Source organism: Stigmatopora nigra, chromosome 7 (assembly GCF_051989575.1).
Source record: "Stigmatopora nigra isolate UIUO_SnigA chromosome 7, RoL_Snig_1.1, whole genome shotgun sequence".
In the NCBI taxonomy this organism is placed as follows: Eukaryota; Metazoa; Chordata; class Actinopteri; order Syngnathiformes; family Syngnathidae; genus Stigmatopora; species Stigmatopora nigra.
The window spans coordinates 11,678,881-11,693,684 of NC_135514.1; the positions used below are offsets into that span (position 1 = coordinate 11,678,881).

At 37.5% G+C, this 14,804-nt stretch overlaps 1 protein-coding gene across 1 annotated transcript in view; it reads left to right on the top strand.

The window, feature by feature from the left end:
- Positions 1-882: 882 nt before the first annotated feature.
- LOC144199488 (uncharacterized) overlaps positions 883-14,804 on the top strand; it is an 80,872-nt gene continuing 66,950 nt past the window's right edge. The window contains exons 1-3 of the mRNA XM_077721154.1: positions 883-1,016; positions 2,813-2,959; positions 10,366-10,502. The gene's annotated coding sequence lies outside the window, so the exon portion shown is untranslated. The remainder of the gene's footprint in view (positions 1,017-2,812; positions 2,960-10,365; positions 10,503-14,804) is intronic.

Below are 14,804 nucleotides of genomic sequence, written 5' to 3' on the forward strand. Positions count from 1 at the left end.
TTTCAACACCTTCATTTGGAAAGGCTATAAAACGTAGGAATTTTAATTGCTGTATAAGCACTATTAATTAAATAACTGGAGTCAGTGTAAGAAAAAAATGGGATAGAAAGAGCATGTTTGTTTTGCTGTAAACAAGGTTTGGCAAAGTTTGCTTGGCGTTTAATTTGCATTGATTGCTGGAGTCTTTTGTTTTATTTGTCAACAAGGAAAGGGTTTGAAAGCTAAGATTTTGATTTAGATGAAGGGTGGTTTTTAGATAGTCACAGTTTTTAGTCTGACTGGGTTTTAACCCTTTAAATCGCAAATTAAGATTTTAAAAAACTACAATATACTACATTCAGAGGAATATTTTTTTTTGCGAATTCCATTTGACTTACAAGTGTTGACCTTATGTATTTTGCATAAGGCAGTAAAGATAAAAATATAAATAATTTTAAGTTAAATTCATGAATTTTTTGAAGGTTCTATTTTGTAATAAAAAGAAAAAAATGAATATTTCTTACTGCATTAAAATCATTAACAAAAATTCAAAAAAACATTTAAACAAACTGTATTTAATAATAAAAAAGGAAGAATATAGCCATGAACTCAAATAATTGTGTGTATTGTGCATTAAGATTTTTATTTATATTTTTATTTAAGCCAAATCAAAGCTTTTTTAACTTGAAAATAGAATGCACATTTTCAAAATAAAATCTGTAACTTGATTATGCTTAGTTCTTATGGCTGATATTAGCCATAGAACCCATTATCTGGATTTATATGATATATAACATCAGATATGCCTTTTAAAAATCTTTTAATTACTCACTAACTGTGTTCTTCTCCACAGAGTCAAATCATGTATGGGTGATCCCCATAGTGGCATGAAATGAGCCAGAAGAAAGACTGGAGCACCTGTCTATTGTTCTTGTCCAATCCAAGGTGAACTCAATCTGCTCCCTGCCGGACATGTTGAAGGGCAAAAGCAAACAGTGCAGCAGCTGTCCGTGCTACATAAACGCCATTTTTTTAAGGTAATCCAAATTCTAAACTGGTTTTACTATCGGGTAGAATTTTCCAGACTATAAGTCGCATCTGAGTATAAGTCACACCAGCAAAAGAGTACACAATGAAGAAAAAATATATATATTTCACTTTTTGGGGGGTTACAATTTATTTTTTATCAGAAACCAAGACCACACATACTATTATAAAGTAATGAAAGTAAAATAGAAATCAACAGCCTATAACTGGCCCAGCCAAACTATGAAAAAAAGCGACTTATAGTCCGTAAAATACTACATTGATGTGGAAATAAGTTATTATTTAGATTACTGTTTTATTCTATTCCTCAAGATTTTTCCCTTCTCTTATGTTAAGCTACTTCATTTTGTTTAGTATGTCCTTCTATCCGTCATTTTCTTACATACATCCTTAAACCAGTTGCCAGTAAATCACAACGCACGTAATACACAAGTACAAAGTATTATCACTCATTCGATATATAATACATTATACTCAATATTTTTGGGCTGTATTGTAATATTCCATTCTGAATTGAGATGCAAAACACGACATCTGCACGACTTTCAGCCAAAACACTTTAAAGTATGACATTTAATACAATGATGGCCTTTAACAAAACAATAATGCCAAAACAATTTGAAATAATGTCACTGGGCCAACTTTCCATTAAATATTTTTACTCTCCTACTAAATAAAAAATGAACTATGATGCCATTATTAGTTCGTTTGCATTAAAAAAATCAATTTCTTTAAAAAAAAATACTACTATTAGTCTTCCTATTCTGAACTACCATGACCTTATTGTTTCTACATTATATCAGATCATTGTTTAAATGTCATACATGTCTAAAAGTACTATGAAAAGTACTCACCTTTCCAATGACAATGATTAATTGAAATGCCATGATTTTTTTTTTTTACAATCCGCCAAAACATTACGTAATAGTTGTTTCCACAATTGTTGAGATGCAGGACTTGAATTTTATTAGTATATAATAAAAGTACACTGAAAAGTACCATATTTTCACGACTATAAGGCGCACTTAAAAGTCTTAAATTTTCTCCATAATAGACAGGGCGCCTTATAATCCAGTGTGCCTTATATATGGAAAAAAAATTAAAATGTGCCATTCATTGAGGGTGCGCCTTATAATGCGATGCGCCTTATAATGTGGTGCGCCTTATATATGGAAAATACGGTATTTAGCTTCTACAGTCAAGTTTGAAATAAAATAAGGCTGGAAAACAACAAAATCTTTACTGACACTGATAAATGCAAAACATTATATTGAATAAACAATAGTACTTCAACCAATACGCAGAATAAAAACAAAAAATCCTAAAAAAAAATCGTACTCTATTTTCACGGCTATAAGGCGCACTTAAGTCTTAGAGTTTCCTCCAAAATAGACACGGCGCCTTATAATCCAGTGCGCCTTATATATGGAAAAAATTAAAATGTGCCATTCATTGAGGGTGCACCTTATAATCCAGTGCGCCTTATATATGGGAAAAATTTCATTCATTGAGGGTGCGCCTTATAATCCAGTGCGCCTTATATATGGGAAAATATGGTAATTGAAATGCCATTAATCTTTTTTACAATCCCCTAAAACACCACATAATGGTTGTTTACACAATTGTTGAGATGCAGGACTTGAATTTTATTAGTATATTATACACTTTGGTAAAATTGTTTCTTTTCCGTAATTGGTCAACCGCTAAATTGTCGGAATGTAAGTCTATATCGATTGTATGTAGGCGTTTTTTTTTTATCTCTTGCTATTCCTCTGTGTCTTCCTAGTTTCCAGCAAGTCACCACAGATCAACTTTTTAAGTCATTAGCAGAAATTCCAGTAAATTCCCCAAAGCGTCCACTCAGGAACAAAGTCGTGCATCAGTCGCTCGCCGTCTTATTAGCGCGACATCAGAGACTCGCCAAGACAAACAGGTCAGTCTTACTCGGAGATAGCATTTGAACCTTCACCCACCTAAACACCACCAACTAGGAATAGTAAGGGGGGGTTCGTAATTGACTATTGGCCAACACTTTATGTTCTACCCTTCAGATTTTAAATTATCCAAACACAAATCATTGAATCAAGCCATTTTCCCTTAAAAAGTGGTTGTGAATCACTTTAAAATACCAAATATATTTGAAATGTTTTTTTCTACTGCTCACGACTGACCAAATTGAACACTTAGATTCCATTCATGCATTCATTTCCCTTTCTGAATCACTTCAATGTGGGTAAACATTTCAGATAATCTCACAAAGTGGTTCCTAAATGTTCTTAAACCAATTTGACTCGGAGAGGCTTATTTTTCTTACACATAGTTTCATCAATAACTCTCCACATAGATTACATACCTGTCAAGTTATACGATTGTCCCGTATTTCATACGTTTTTTGATCATTTCCAATTGTGTATGCCGTATAACTACTTTTTTAAGTCTGTTTTTGTAAAACCGACCTTGTTTTACCCATTTTGACTCTAATGTGATATTCTCGGTCACTGGTAGCCGACAAAAAAAACATAATCTTTGACTGCTAATAGTCAGGCTTTAATCATAATATGCACACCTGGCCACCTTTTCACTATACCAATATAGTGTGTCAGCAAGCAACTTTACCCATACAGTTTTATTGCACGGCAACGTGCTCGTAACATAACATAAATACATTTAAATAAACTTGGATTACGATGCAGACACACTCAAAAATAAATTTAATCTAACCTTACACTAAATTTAATTTTAATTTTGTTTTAAAATTTTGATACATTTCTTTCTCGCGGGTTGGATATATTTGCCCCGTCTCCCCCCTGACTTTCAAATGCAACCGAGTGAGGGTCGTTTGGTTTTGTCTTCCCTTCAAAATATTCCCAAAATGATGCACACAAATGTCATCACAATAGGATAACGCACAACCACTTGCCAACAAGAAGTAGTATATACTCCTCTCGTATTAGCGACCGATCCGCCATTCGCAATGACTAACGGAAAAAAAACACTGAAAAAAAATGCAATGCTCCGCCCAGTGCTCGTAAAGACATTACATTAGAAAGTAGCAACCAGAAAGATAGTTCCCATGATGTTCTTATGAGCAGCCTCATATGCTCGTATATCAAAATTTGTCTCGTATCTCAAGATAAATATTGCCCAAAATTTTACTCGTATCTCAAATTGCTCGTATGTCAGGGCACTCGTATGTCAAGCAAGGTACCACTGTACTGATCAGACAGATTTTTTTGTCATACTTCCTAAAGTCCAAATTTTCAGTTGCTACTTGTACTACATGTAATTTTTAGATTTTTAACTGCCACTATTTCCCCCACTTTTGAAAACTGTGATATATATATACTCTGTCCAGTGTAGCAAATTTATAGCTTTTTGTAGAATAAAGTGCCTCATGTCTTTAGGGTCAAATAACCCACGGTACAATGTGGACACTTGTAGTTTATAGTCTCGTGCAGAATGTGAATAATTTCACTTTCCTTTATATTTGCTTTGCTTTATATTTCTAAATTATAGTATTTTTTTACTGAAGGAGACATAACTGGGCCAATTTGTAAATAATTTCCCACCATTAAAAGGAGGCTAAAACCATTACAAATGATTTTTTAATATCTTTTCTCAATCCTAGTGATTCCCAAGCAAGATTTTGTAGCACCCCCGTGTGTGCCGTTAAAGATCATCAAGATTGCCAGGAGAAACTCTCCAATTTTTACTTATAATAAACCTGTTCCAACACCTGTTGCCAATCAAACAAGGGAATATGTTATTGCTTTCCACACGTTTATGAACTTTACACAGTCACCTCTGGAGCCAGCCATTGTTGATGTTTTGGATTTTTTTGTATAAAATCTTGCAGTGGGGGAGGAGCTATATGATGGAAGATGTTGTAAACTAAGATGGCATCTGCATATTTAACAGTATTATTTCAGTTCAGGCGTTTGTGTTTTTTTAATATCCGACAGTGGTGGTTTTTCGTTTTTGGTTTTCCCATATATAAGGCGCACTGGATTATAAGGCGCATTGGATTATAAGGCGCACTGTCTATTTTGGAGAAAATGTAAGACTTTTAAGTGCGCCTTATAGTGGTGAAAATACGGTCATTGCTATTGACTTCCAGGTATGAGGCACTCACTATTTTACAGTCACCTCTAGAGCCAGCCATTGTTGATGTTTTGGATTTTTTTGTATAAAATCTTGCAGTGGGGGGGGAGCTATATGATGGAAGATTTTGTTAATTTAAGATGGCATCTGCATATTTAACAGTATTGTTTCAGTTCAGGCGTTTGTGTTTTTTTAATATCCGGCAGTGGTGGTTTTTGTTTTTCTGTTTTTTCCATATATAAGGCGCACTGGATTATAAGTCGCACTGTATATTTTGGAGAAAATTTAAGACATTTAAGTGCGCCTTATAGTGGTGAAAATACGGTCATTGCTATTGAATTCCAGGTATGAAGCACTCACTACTTTACAGTCACCTCTAGAGCCAGCCATTGTTGATGTTTTGGATTTTTTTGGTATAAAATCTTGCGGTGGGGGAGGAGCTATATGATGGAAGATTTTGTAAACTAAGATGGCATCTGCATATTTAACAGTATTGTTTCAGTTCAGGCGTTTGTGTTTTTTTAATATCCGACAGTGGTGGTTTTTCGTTTTTGGTTTTCTGTTTTTTCCGTATATAAGGCGCACTGGACTATAAGTCGCACAGTCTATTTTGGAGAAAATTTAAGACTTTTATGTGCGCCTTATAGTCATGAAAATACGGTATATATACAAGCATAAAACAGCCTGGCGCAATGGCATTTAACTCTGCGTCATCAAGCGAATCCTCGCTTATTTATGCATGCCATTTTCGCCAGTGATGTACAATCACATGTATTGTGTGTGTCTGTGTGTAGTTATGTGTAGTACATGTGTGTGTATGTGTGTGTGTATGCGTGGGCATTAATCATAGGAGCAGAGCAGGAGGCTGGCGGCTGTGCTCTCCATCTGTCTCTGTCTCCTGTGTTGAGGTGTTTTACACTGATGACCAGGCAAGGGAAAAGTCAGCCCACACGCTCCAATATTATGGGATGCGCGGGGAAATAAATGGTATAAATGCTCTGGTATCAAAGGGCAGCGCCTGGCTGAGGTGGGGCTGCGCCAATGTGTGCTCAGATGCTGAGTTTCTTAGGGAGAATTTGTACAATCAACGGTAATGCTATGAGAGGATATATTCGGCAATAGGTGTGTGTTGTGTATGGGGTTGAATATGGATTTTAGTCTTAGTTAGAGCTCGGTGAATAAGAGTGTTGACTTGTGTTTTGTCACTGCTGATGTTTTTCGCTGGAGACGAAGCCAATCAGAGAGTTGTTTTTGTTGCTGTGAGATATTCCGACCATTTTGTTGGTCATTTGAGTGTAATTATTTTTCTTTAGTTTGAAGCCGGGCAGCCATTTTTGAGTGTTTAGGGCAGATATGGGCAAACTACGGCCCGCGGGCCACATACAGTCCGGTAGGCTTTTTAATCCGTTCCGCCGACATTGTCCAATTATTATTTTTTAATCCCAAAATGGTGCCGTCACGTGGAAGTCAGTGGCAGTAGCTGTGTCCACTCTTATTTGTTTTTTGTGTTTTTCAGCCCTTCTATCTTTTTTTAATTTACATTATAATATTTCCTAATACATTCCTTTTTACTTGACTTTGTACTTTATACATTAATGATGAGTGATGAGTATGTTAATACTTTAGTCATTTTTTCTGTTTAAGTTTCATATGTACTGTTAACGGATGCACTTTTTTATATGTATCATATCTTGTGCTGACCCGGCCCGTCTCTCAAATTTTTAAAGTCAATGTGGCCCCCCAGGCCGAAAAGTTTGCCCACCCCTATAGTTTAGCGCGTCAGCCCCACAGTTCTATAGTCGAAGGTTCGACCGCAGGTCCGAACTTTCCAGTGGGTAGAAGCATGTTCTTCCCAGGCTTGCATGGCTTTTCTCCAGGTACTCCGGTACCCTCCCATATCACAAAAACATGCCGAGTAGTCTCTAACTTGCCCCATTGTAACCGTGAAAGGTTATCAATCTCTTTCTGCTCTGTGATTGGTTATTCACCCATTCATGATGTCCACAACCTGCTGTGTAGTAGATAACCGGCCGGGATAGTCTCCAGCAACCCCCGCGACCCTTGTGAGGATAAGCAGTACAAAAAAATGAATGGTTTTTAAACCAGTGTTTGAAATACAGATGTAAGATTGGATTTGTTGACACTTTGGGAGTTTTTACCTTGTTGTGGAGTGTAACATTACACACAAATGTTTAATCTTCTGCAATGGATTGAGAGCAATCCGGGTTAAGATGAGAACAGCTTGCACCTTTGAGAGGTGACACACTATGGCTTGCCTTTTATTAAATGATTGCTTGTGTAAAGCACTCTTGCTGATCGCAATGTGTAAGCAAGCATAGCAGCCGCCTGAACATGGACACGCACACATTTGTTTTCACAGCGTGATTCCCGGCGAACTGCAAGGTCAATGTAATCTGTGAGTACCCGTGCTCAAACCACCAGCATACGGAATAAAGATGCATGCCACGGTTAATCCCTACAGTGCCGCAACATTGCGTTTGTGTGACCTTGGAGAAACGTGAGCTCCCAGATCCTCATTAACATGGATGAAGCATGCCCACCAGGGTGGATACACCTTAGCGGCCCCCAGGTCGCCGTCAGATAATAGAGAAGGAAGAATGACGCGAGTATGGCAGCAAATGACATGCATGCACCAAAAGTTTGCCATCTATTTTTCATTATTACAATGCGATCGGATGGAGACGAGGGTTTTCGTCTCACAGGTGATGATAGTAATGTTTTGTTGTCCTGATTTGATGCAGGATAAAGAAAACCTAAGAAAGATAAATGGGAGAAGTCGGCCATTAGAACCTGTCGGAATCTTGATGGTGACTATGAATTTGTACCAGAAGCCGAAAAGCCATCTCTAGTCAGGTTCTTCAAATCAAAACCAGCCATAACTCGTCTTAAACCTAGTCTGAAATCTAAGGAACTCGGTCTTGGTCTTGGTTTCAGTCCTGGTTTCGTGCTCAGTCTGTGTTTCGGGACGTATTCAAAAGGAATGACTCTGAAGAAAATAGGTGTCCATTTTATTTTGGTCTGGACCAAAGAAGGAAATTTATGGACTTTCCTGTAATGCACAGGTGTCCAAGTGGTGGCCCGGGGGCCAAATCTGGTCCGCTTCATCATTTTTTTGTGGCCCAAGTAAGTAAATCATGAGTGCCAACTTTCTGTTTTAGGATCAAATTCAAATGAAGATTATAGATCTTTAGGTAATATTTCCTTTGTTTGCTCATTTTAAATCAATAATTGCAGATGATTTGTACAATTTTAAATGTCCAAAAATGATCTATTGATCAGCACAATTGGAAAATGCTGTGAATTTAATATTCAATTAATTTTGGCAGCCTAGTTGGAAGACATATTGGCCCTCTGGATGAAATTGAAACTAAAATGAGTTTGACACCCTTGCTGTAATGTGAATATGCGAATCCTGTTTCAATCTTGCTCTAAGTCTTGATTTTTACTGACATTCCTGGTTCTGGTTTCTTGTCAGTCTTGGTTTTGGTTTTCCATTTCAGTCTCAGTCTCAGTCATGGTCTCTGATTTGGTTTTAGACTTGGTTTCATCTCCTGCTTGACTTAATCTGGAGTGATTTCTAGTTTAGAGCCAATCTTGGTCCAGTTTTTGAGAATAACACATGGATTCAGCTGGATTTTTGTTGTTTTTATTAGCTTTGAACGATGTTTAATTGCATATTCAATCAGGTTTCATCCATTCATTAAACAGAGATTAGTTAAAACAGAACCCTGCTTGAATTAGAGGCAAAAACTCTTCTATGAGAATAGCAAAATCCCAGTTATGATGGATTCAACTGCACCAGATAGATGGATTCAACTGCAACCTCAAACCTGAAAATTCCTTCTCTTCACATCCAATTCCACAGCATAAGCAGTTGTTTCATAATATGCACAGCAGGAAGCGCATGAATATGCTTGAACATTTGACCCGTGTCTCCTGAGTAGACCTTCTTACACGAGGTCGTAAAAAGAAATCTAACAGAGTTTGTCAGAGATCCAGGCGCACGCCGTTTAGGGTGTCAAGGCCGTAAAAAACAGCAGGCGGCATGTGACATTCAATAGATTGGACAACAAGCAAGAGGACAAAAAAGATCCGGCGTGAAAGAGGTCGGATCTGCGAAATGATAGCATTTGCTTTGCCGAAGCTTTCAGGGATGATTGGAGTGTTTAGGCTCACGTCTTATTTGCCACGTGTCACAGCCTCGTAGAGTTTAAAAGACTCGAAATCCTCTCCACGGATTTCAACGTATCCAGTGACAGCTCCACTTTGCATTTGCTTGCTCGCCAAGCGACGAATGTTTTGTTATTTTGTTGTCTTTGTTTTACTTTAGATAAGAGAGCATATAATATAATAGATTAGGTCAATGCCAAACCATGATATCTTCTCCTTACTGACCTCAAATGCCCCAAATTTACCAAACAGTAAGAAAGTATATCCAAGGAAATTATCCATAAATAGCATTTATATTAGATATTATACCAGGGGTGGGTAATTTTTTTGGGCCCGGGGGCCACATTGACTTTAAAATTTGACAGATGGGCCGGGTCAGCACAAGATACGATATATATAAAAAAGTGCATTCGTTAACAGTACATATGAAACATGAATAGAAAAAAAGGACTAAAGTATTAACATACTCATTACTCATCATTCAAGTAAAAAGTATAAAGTACAAAGTAAAGTAAAAAGGAATGTATTAATAAAATTTTAAAATGTAATTCAAAAAAAAGATAGAGGGGCTGTAAAACACGAAAAATAAATAAGAGTGGACAGAGCTACTGCAACTGGTTTCCGCGTGACGGCGCCATCTTGGGGAAAAATAAAAAATAAACATTAAAAGGATTAAAAGGCCTCTACGGGCCACATCTGGCCCACGGGCCGTAGTTTTCCTGTATTTGTACACTTATATATACATATACATACAGATACGCATATGTAGGAGTCAGCTGGGATAGTCTCCAGCACCCCCCGTGAACTTAATACGGATGAAGCGGGCCAGAAAAAGAGATGAGATTTATCTATTTGTTTGTTTGTTTGTTATTATTATTTGTGCACTTTGTGGTGAAGCTTTAAATATCATAATAGTACTTTTGTAATGACAATTAAAAGCATTCAATTCCATTTTCCAGTTTGACCCAATTATAACAAAGCCATTTTAACGTTATCTTCCGAATATTCACATGTTACTTTTTGTGTTATTTTTTGGGGGGCTTTTAGTGACGCTGGACCGAATTTGTGCCAGGGAGAAGACTAATTGGACTAATTAGCTGCCAAGCAAGGCTCGCCTCGCCAGGTCTTGGATGTTTGAAGAATGAAGGGGAAGGAAAAAGTCTCCATGGGCGCGGCTTTCGGCGGTGAGTGAGACCACTTTTTGATGTGCCGCTTCCGCTTGAAGTCACCTTTGACACGTAAGCGCTAAATATCAACTTCAACTGAGCTTTTGATTCAATTTAACCGCACTAACTTTACGGATTTATGTGAAGCTACCTCTCCAAAACTGCACTTTTATCCTTGCCAACTGTAGATTTTTTTACTGGTTCTTTTTTAAACACACAATTGCAATACAAAAAAACAACAAGTCGTAGAAAATAAGCATCCTAATCTTCAGTTCTTTGGAGTTAAATGTAGCAGTTTGTTTTTGTTTATACTTTTTTTTTGACACTGGGTTGTAGAGCTCATGGTATTGTTTTATTATTTAAAACCCTAGAGTGTAAGAAAATGCACTGAAAGGCAACAATTTGAGAAAATAATAGCATGTCTATGACATAGTTTGTGGATTTTAAATCAATTTTACTGTGAAAATACCATTTTTAGAGAAATTGTTGGTACATTTCATCTGTTATCAGAGCAGGTGTTCCTCATAGCATATTTCCAAGACATTTTATGTTGTTTTTGGGCCACTTGCTATTCATTTTGGAGCATTTTTGGGTCAATTACTGATCTACATCATTTCCTGATGATGTTTGGGCAAATAGTGGTCATTTTCTAATGATATTTGGTCAATTGCAGTTGATTTTGAGGCATTTCCAGGTTTGTTTTGGTTCATTTTCTGTTGATTTGGCCTTACTATTAATTTTGAAGCATTTTTTGGTCACTTACTGGTCCTTTTTGAGTCACTCCCTATTGTTGAGCCCCATAATTTAGTTGACTCCCTGATCATGTTGAGGCAAATAGTTGATTTTTGGTCATTTCCAATTCATTTGGTGGAATTTCCCGGTTGTTTGTTGCTATTTTTGGGCCATTTGCTTGGTTTGGGCTGCATTTAAAAGTCATTTATTTTTATTTTGGTCGCAATCCCACATCACCTGTGTAATTTTAGTCAATTATTTTTACTTTTGTAGCATTTATATATGTTATACCTCCTGTTAGTGACAGTCACATATGCATGAGTCACTTATTGTTGATTCTAGTTTGGGTTCGTTGGAATTTTTGCTCATTTTCCTGTTGATTTTTTAGTCAATTGCTCTGAAATTTTGGGCATTAAGTAAACAGGTTGCTATGATCAAGTGTCAGTAACATTGATGGTAATAGACGTCCAATCCTTTTGACCATTGAACATGAAATGCAGTATTGGGAGTTCTCCACATGGGACACATTCATTTTCTATGGAACAACAAAAGGCTGTTGTTGTTGTTTTTACCTGGCACTTAATTCCATATTTTAAGAGTTCATGCCTTTGCACTTAAACATTCATGTCGACTCTAAATTATAAATACTCCGTCTCACACACACACACACACACACACACACTTGCAGATACCCGCGGGAGAAAATCGATGGAGAATATTTCCTTTAATGTAATAGTTGATGGGACTTGACATGGATCTCTTACAGGATCATCATTAGACGGATAAAAATCAATTGAGTTTTGCGCTTGCAGCCATTTGTCACTCAACTGACACTGCAAGGGAAGACCCGGGTCACTTTATGGGCACACCTGAGCGGGATAATAAGCAGGAACGTCTTGAATTATGTTGTTTTCTGGCGACCAATCAAGGGTATGCCTGGCTCTCGCTTTGAATATTAATTAGCCATGACTAAGAGTAGCGTATTTTCACGACTATAAGGCGCACCCTAAATGAATGACATTTTTTCCATATATAAGGCGCACTGTATTATAAGGTGCACTGTCTATTTTGGAGAAAATTAAAGACTTTTAAGTGCGCCTCATAGTCGTGAAAATACGGCAATTGCTATTGACTTCCAGGTATGAAGCACTCACTACTTTACAGTCACCTCTAGAGCCGGCCATTGTTGGTGTTTTGGATTTTTTTGTATAAAATCTTGCAGTGGGGGAGGAGCTATATGATGGAAGATTTTGTAAACTAAGATGGCATCTGCATATTTAACAGTATTGTTTCAGTTCAGGCGTTTGGGTTTTTTTAATATCCGACAGTGGTGGTTTTTCGTTTTTGGTTTTCTGTTTTTTTCCATATATAAGGCGCACTGGATTATAAGGCGCACAGTCTATTTTGGAGAAAATTTAAGACTTAAGTGTGCCTTATAGTCATGAAAATACGGTATGTTTTTTTGTGTTTGCTCATTTTGTCATATTTTGACGAAATCAAGCATTTTTTGGCTTTGAATGCCGCTCATTTAGTCAGAAGGCAATTTGGTGGTGGAATTGGCTAGGAATAGTTCATTCCTTGGTCTCCACCGTGTACGATTTCCAGTCATTTGTCGCTTGTCCACCGTTGATGAGTTAACCTCCCTCCCGCTCGTTCATCTGTTTGTTTTCCTGGCTGAATGTCATGGCGTCATGATTGCCTGCCATGTTTTTCCTCCGGGGGCCGAGCATCCCCACTCCACGCGGCCCGGCTCGCTCGCTAATGATAGCGTTTGATGGATTTTGCTAACCGGGAATGGTTTTCAGTCGTGCCTCCTCTTTCGTCTCTGATGCTGTAAATGCAAAAGCAGACCGTTTTTATTTATGGAAGATAATACACCCTTTTAATATAAGACTCACATTTGAAAGAAGATGGAGATTTTGTAATGGCGTCAGAGTCCGATTTGCAAATGTTCTTAACCATACGTCCTTTAAACTGGATTCTTATCGTCAAGATTTGTCATGAAAATGGAAAAAAACATTTTGCCCAGTGTATATAAGTACTTAAAACAAATATGTAATTGAATTCAAACCTGAATGTTAAAATGCCTTCAATTTGAAATTCAATGATTCAAATTATCAATCGAATTTCAAATTACATTATTTTTTAAATTATGCAAATATTATGTTAAATTTTTTCTTTTTTAAGCCAATAAAAGCATCAGTACAAATTTAATTCCAGTCTTTTTAACGCCATTTCTCAAGACAAAATGGAAAATGCTGAAATAAACGACTAACTAGCGTCTAATTTGTCCAATCTACAGCTTACTAAATTGAGTCAGTCCCTTAAACAGTGCCTCTCCATTAGCTTAGCATTCAAAACTGGACATTTCCGTCAAGAAATACTTTAAAATAATACAGTAAGTCCTCACGTTCCACCAGTTTTGACTTACATCGTTTTGTCATTACGATCGCCAAAACAAATATAAAATCTTAGGCCAGCATATTGGATCTTTACTACCAAACAGCGCCATCATGCTCCCAAGCATGATTACTACATGGCCATAATACGTTCAATTGTGCAGTTATTCAAAAAAAATATCATTAAAAATATAGCAGCCAATCCCCTTCAATGACGAAAGAACCCAATCACATTACTCAGCCCTACATTCTTCATCCTCTGCGAAGAACAGTGAATATTAGCCCCCTACCGCCCCCTTGAGATACCCTACAATACATCCACCTGTCTGTCTTATACTGCCTCCAGCTGGCCAAGGCATATCTCACACAGACAGTACATTGACAAATGAATGTTTTCAGTTCCAGAGCGCATCCATCACACATCTTGAGGCGCCACCGAAAATTGGAGATAAATGTTACATCACGCCTTTCAAGAAAGTCAAAAAAACACGGGGGTGGGCGTTGGGGGGGGGGGTTATTTGAACCATGGAGACGGTCTCCAGGTGATCAAAGCATTGCCTGGTGCTGGTGTCCCCCCCTTTGCTCTGAAAAGGCACCCGCAAATGGGGGGGCGTCGTCTCCAGTAACCATCAAACGCTTTTGCAGCCATCTTGCTACTTTACATATGAAGCGCACCTTTCTCACCGTGACTGCTGCCGTGAAATCGGGAAGCCGTTATTGCCAAGCGGGTGTGCGTTTGGAAAGATGTGAAGTGGAACGTGACTAGAGAGAGAGAAAGGCCGCCCTAAAAAATAAAAAAATAAACCCTCATTACACTGTGGTCACAGCTTTGCACTATTACCCCTCTGAAAACATACTTTTGGCCCAAGGGTATGCAAAGCAAAGAATAGGCATTGTTTTCTTTCTTGGATTCAAATACCAGGGAGTTGGAGGGTTACTTTTGTACGGACTACCGTATTTTATGGACTATAAGTTGCAGTTTCTGTTTTTTTTGTGGGGGGTTTGGCCAGGGGTGGAACTTGTGTGTGAAATTATTTACGTATTATTATATCAGTTGATGTGTTGTGGTTGTTGTTACACTGAATTGCAAGCGGGTTCTTCAACATTGGTGGTTGGTGGATTTATTCCCGTAGGGGTCTCCATAGTGAACGCATAGAATTGCCTGTGAATTATAAAAATATTTGATAAG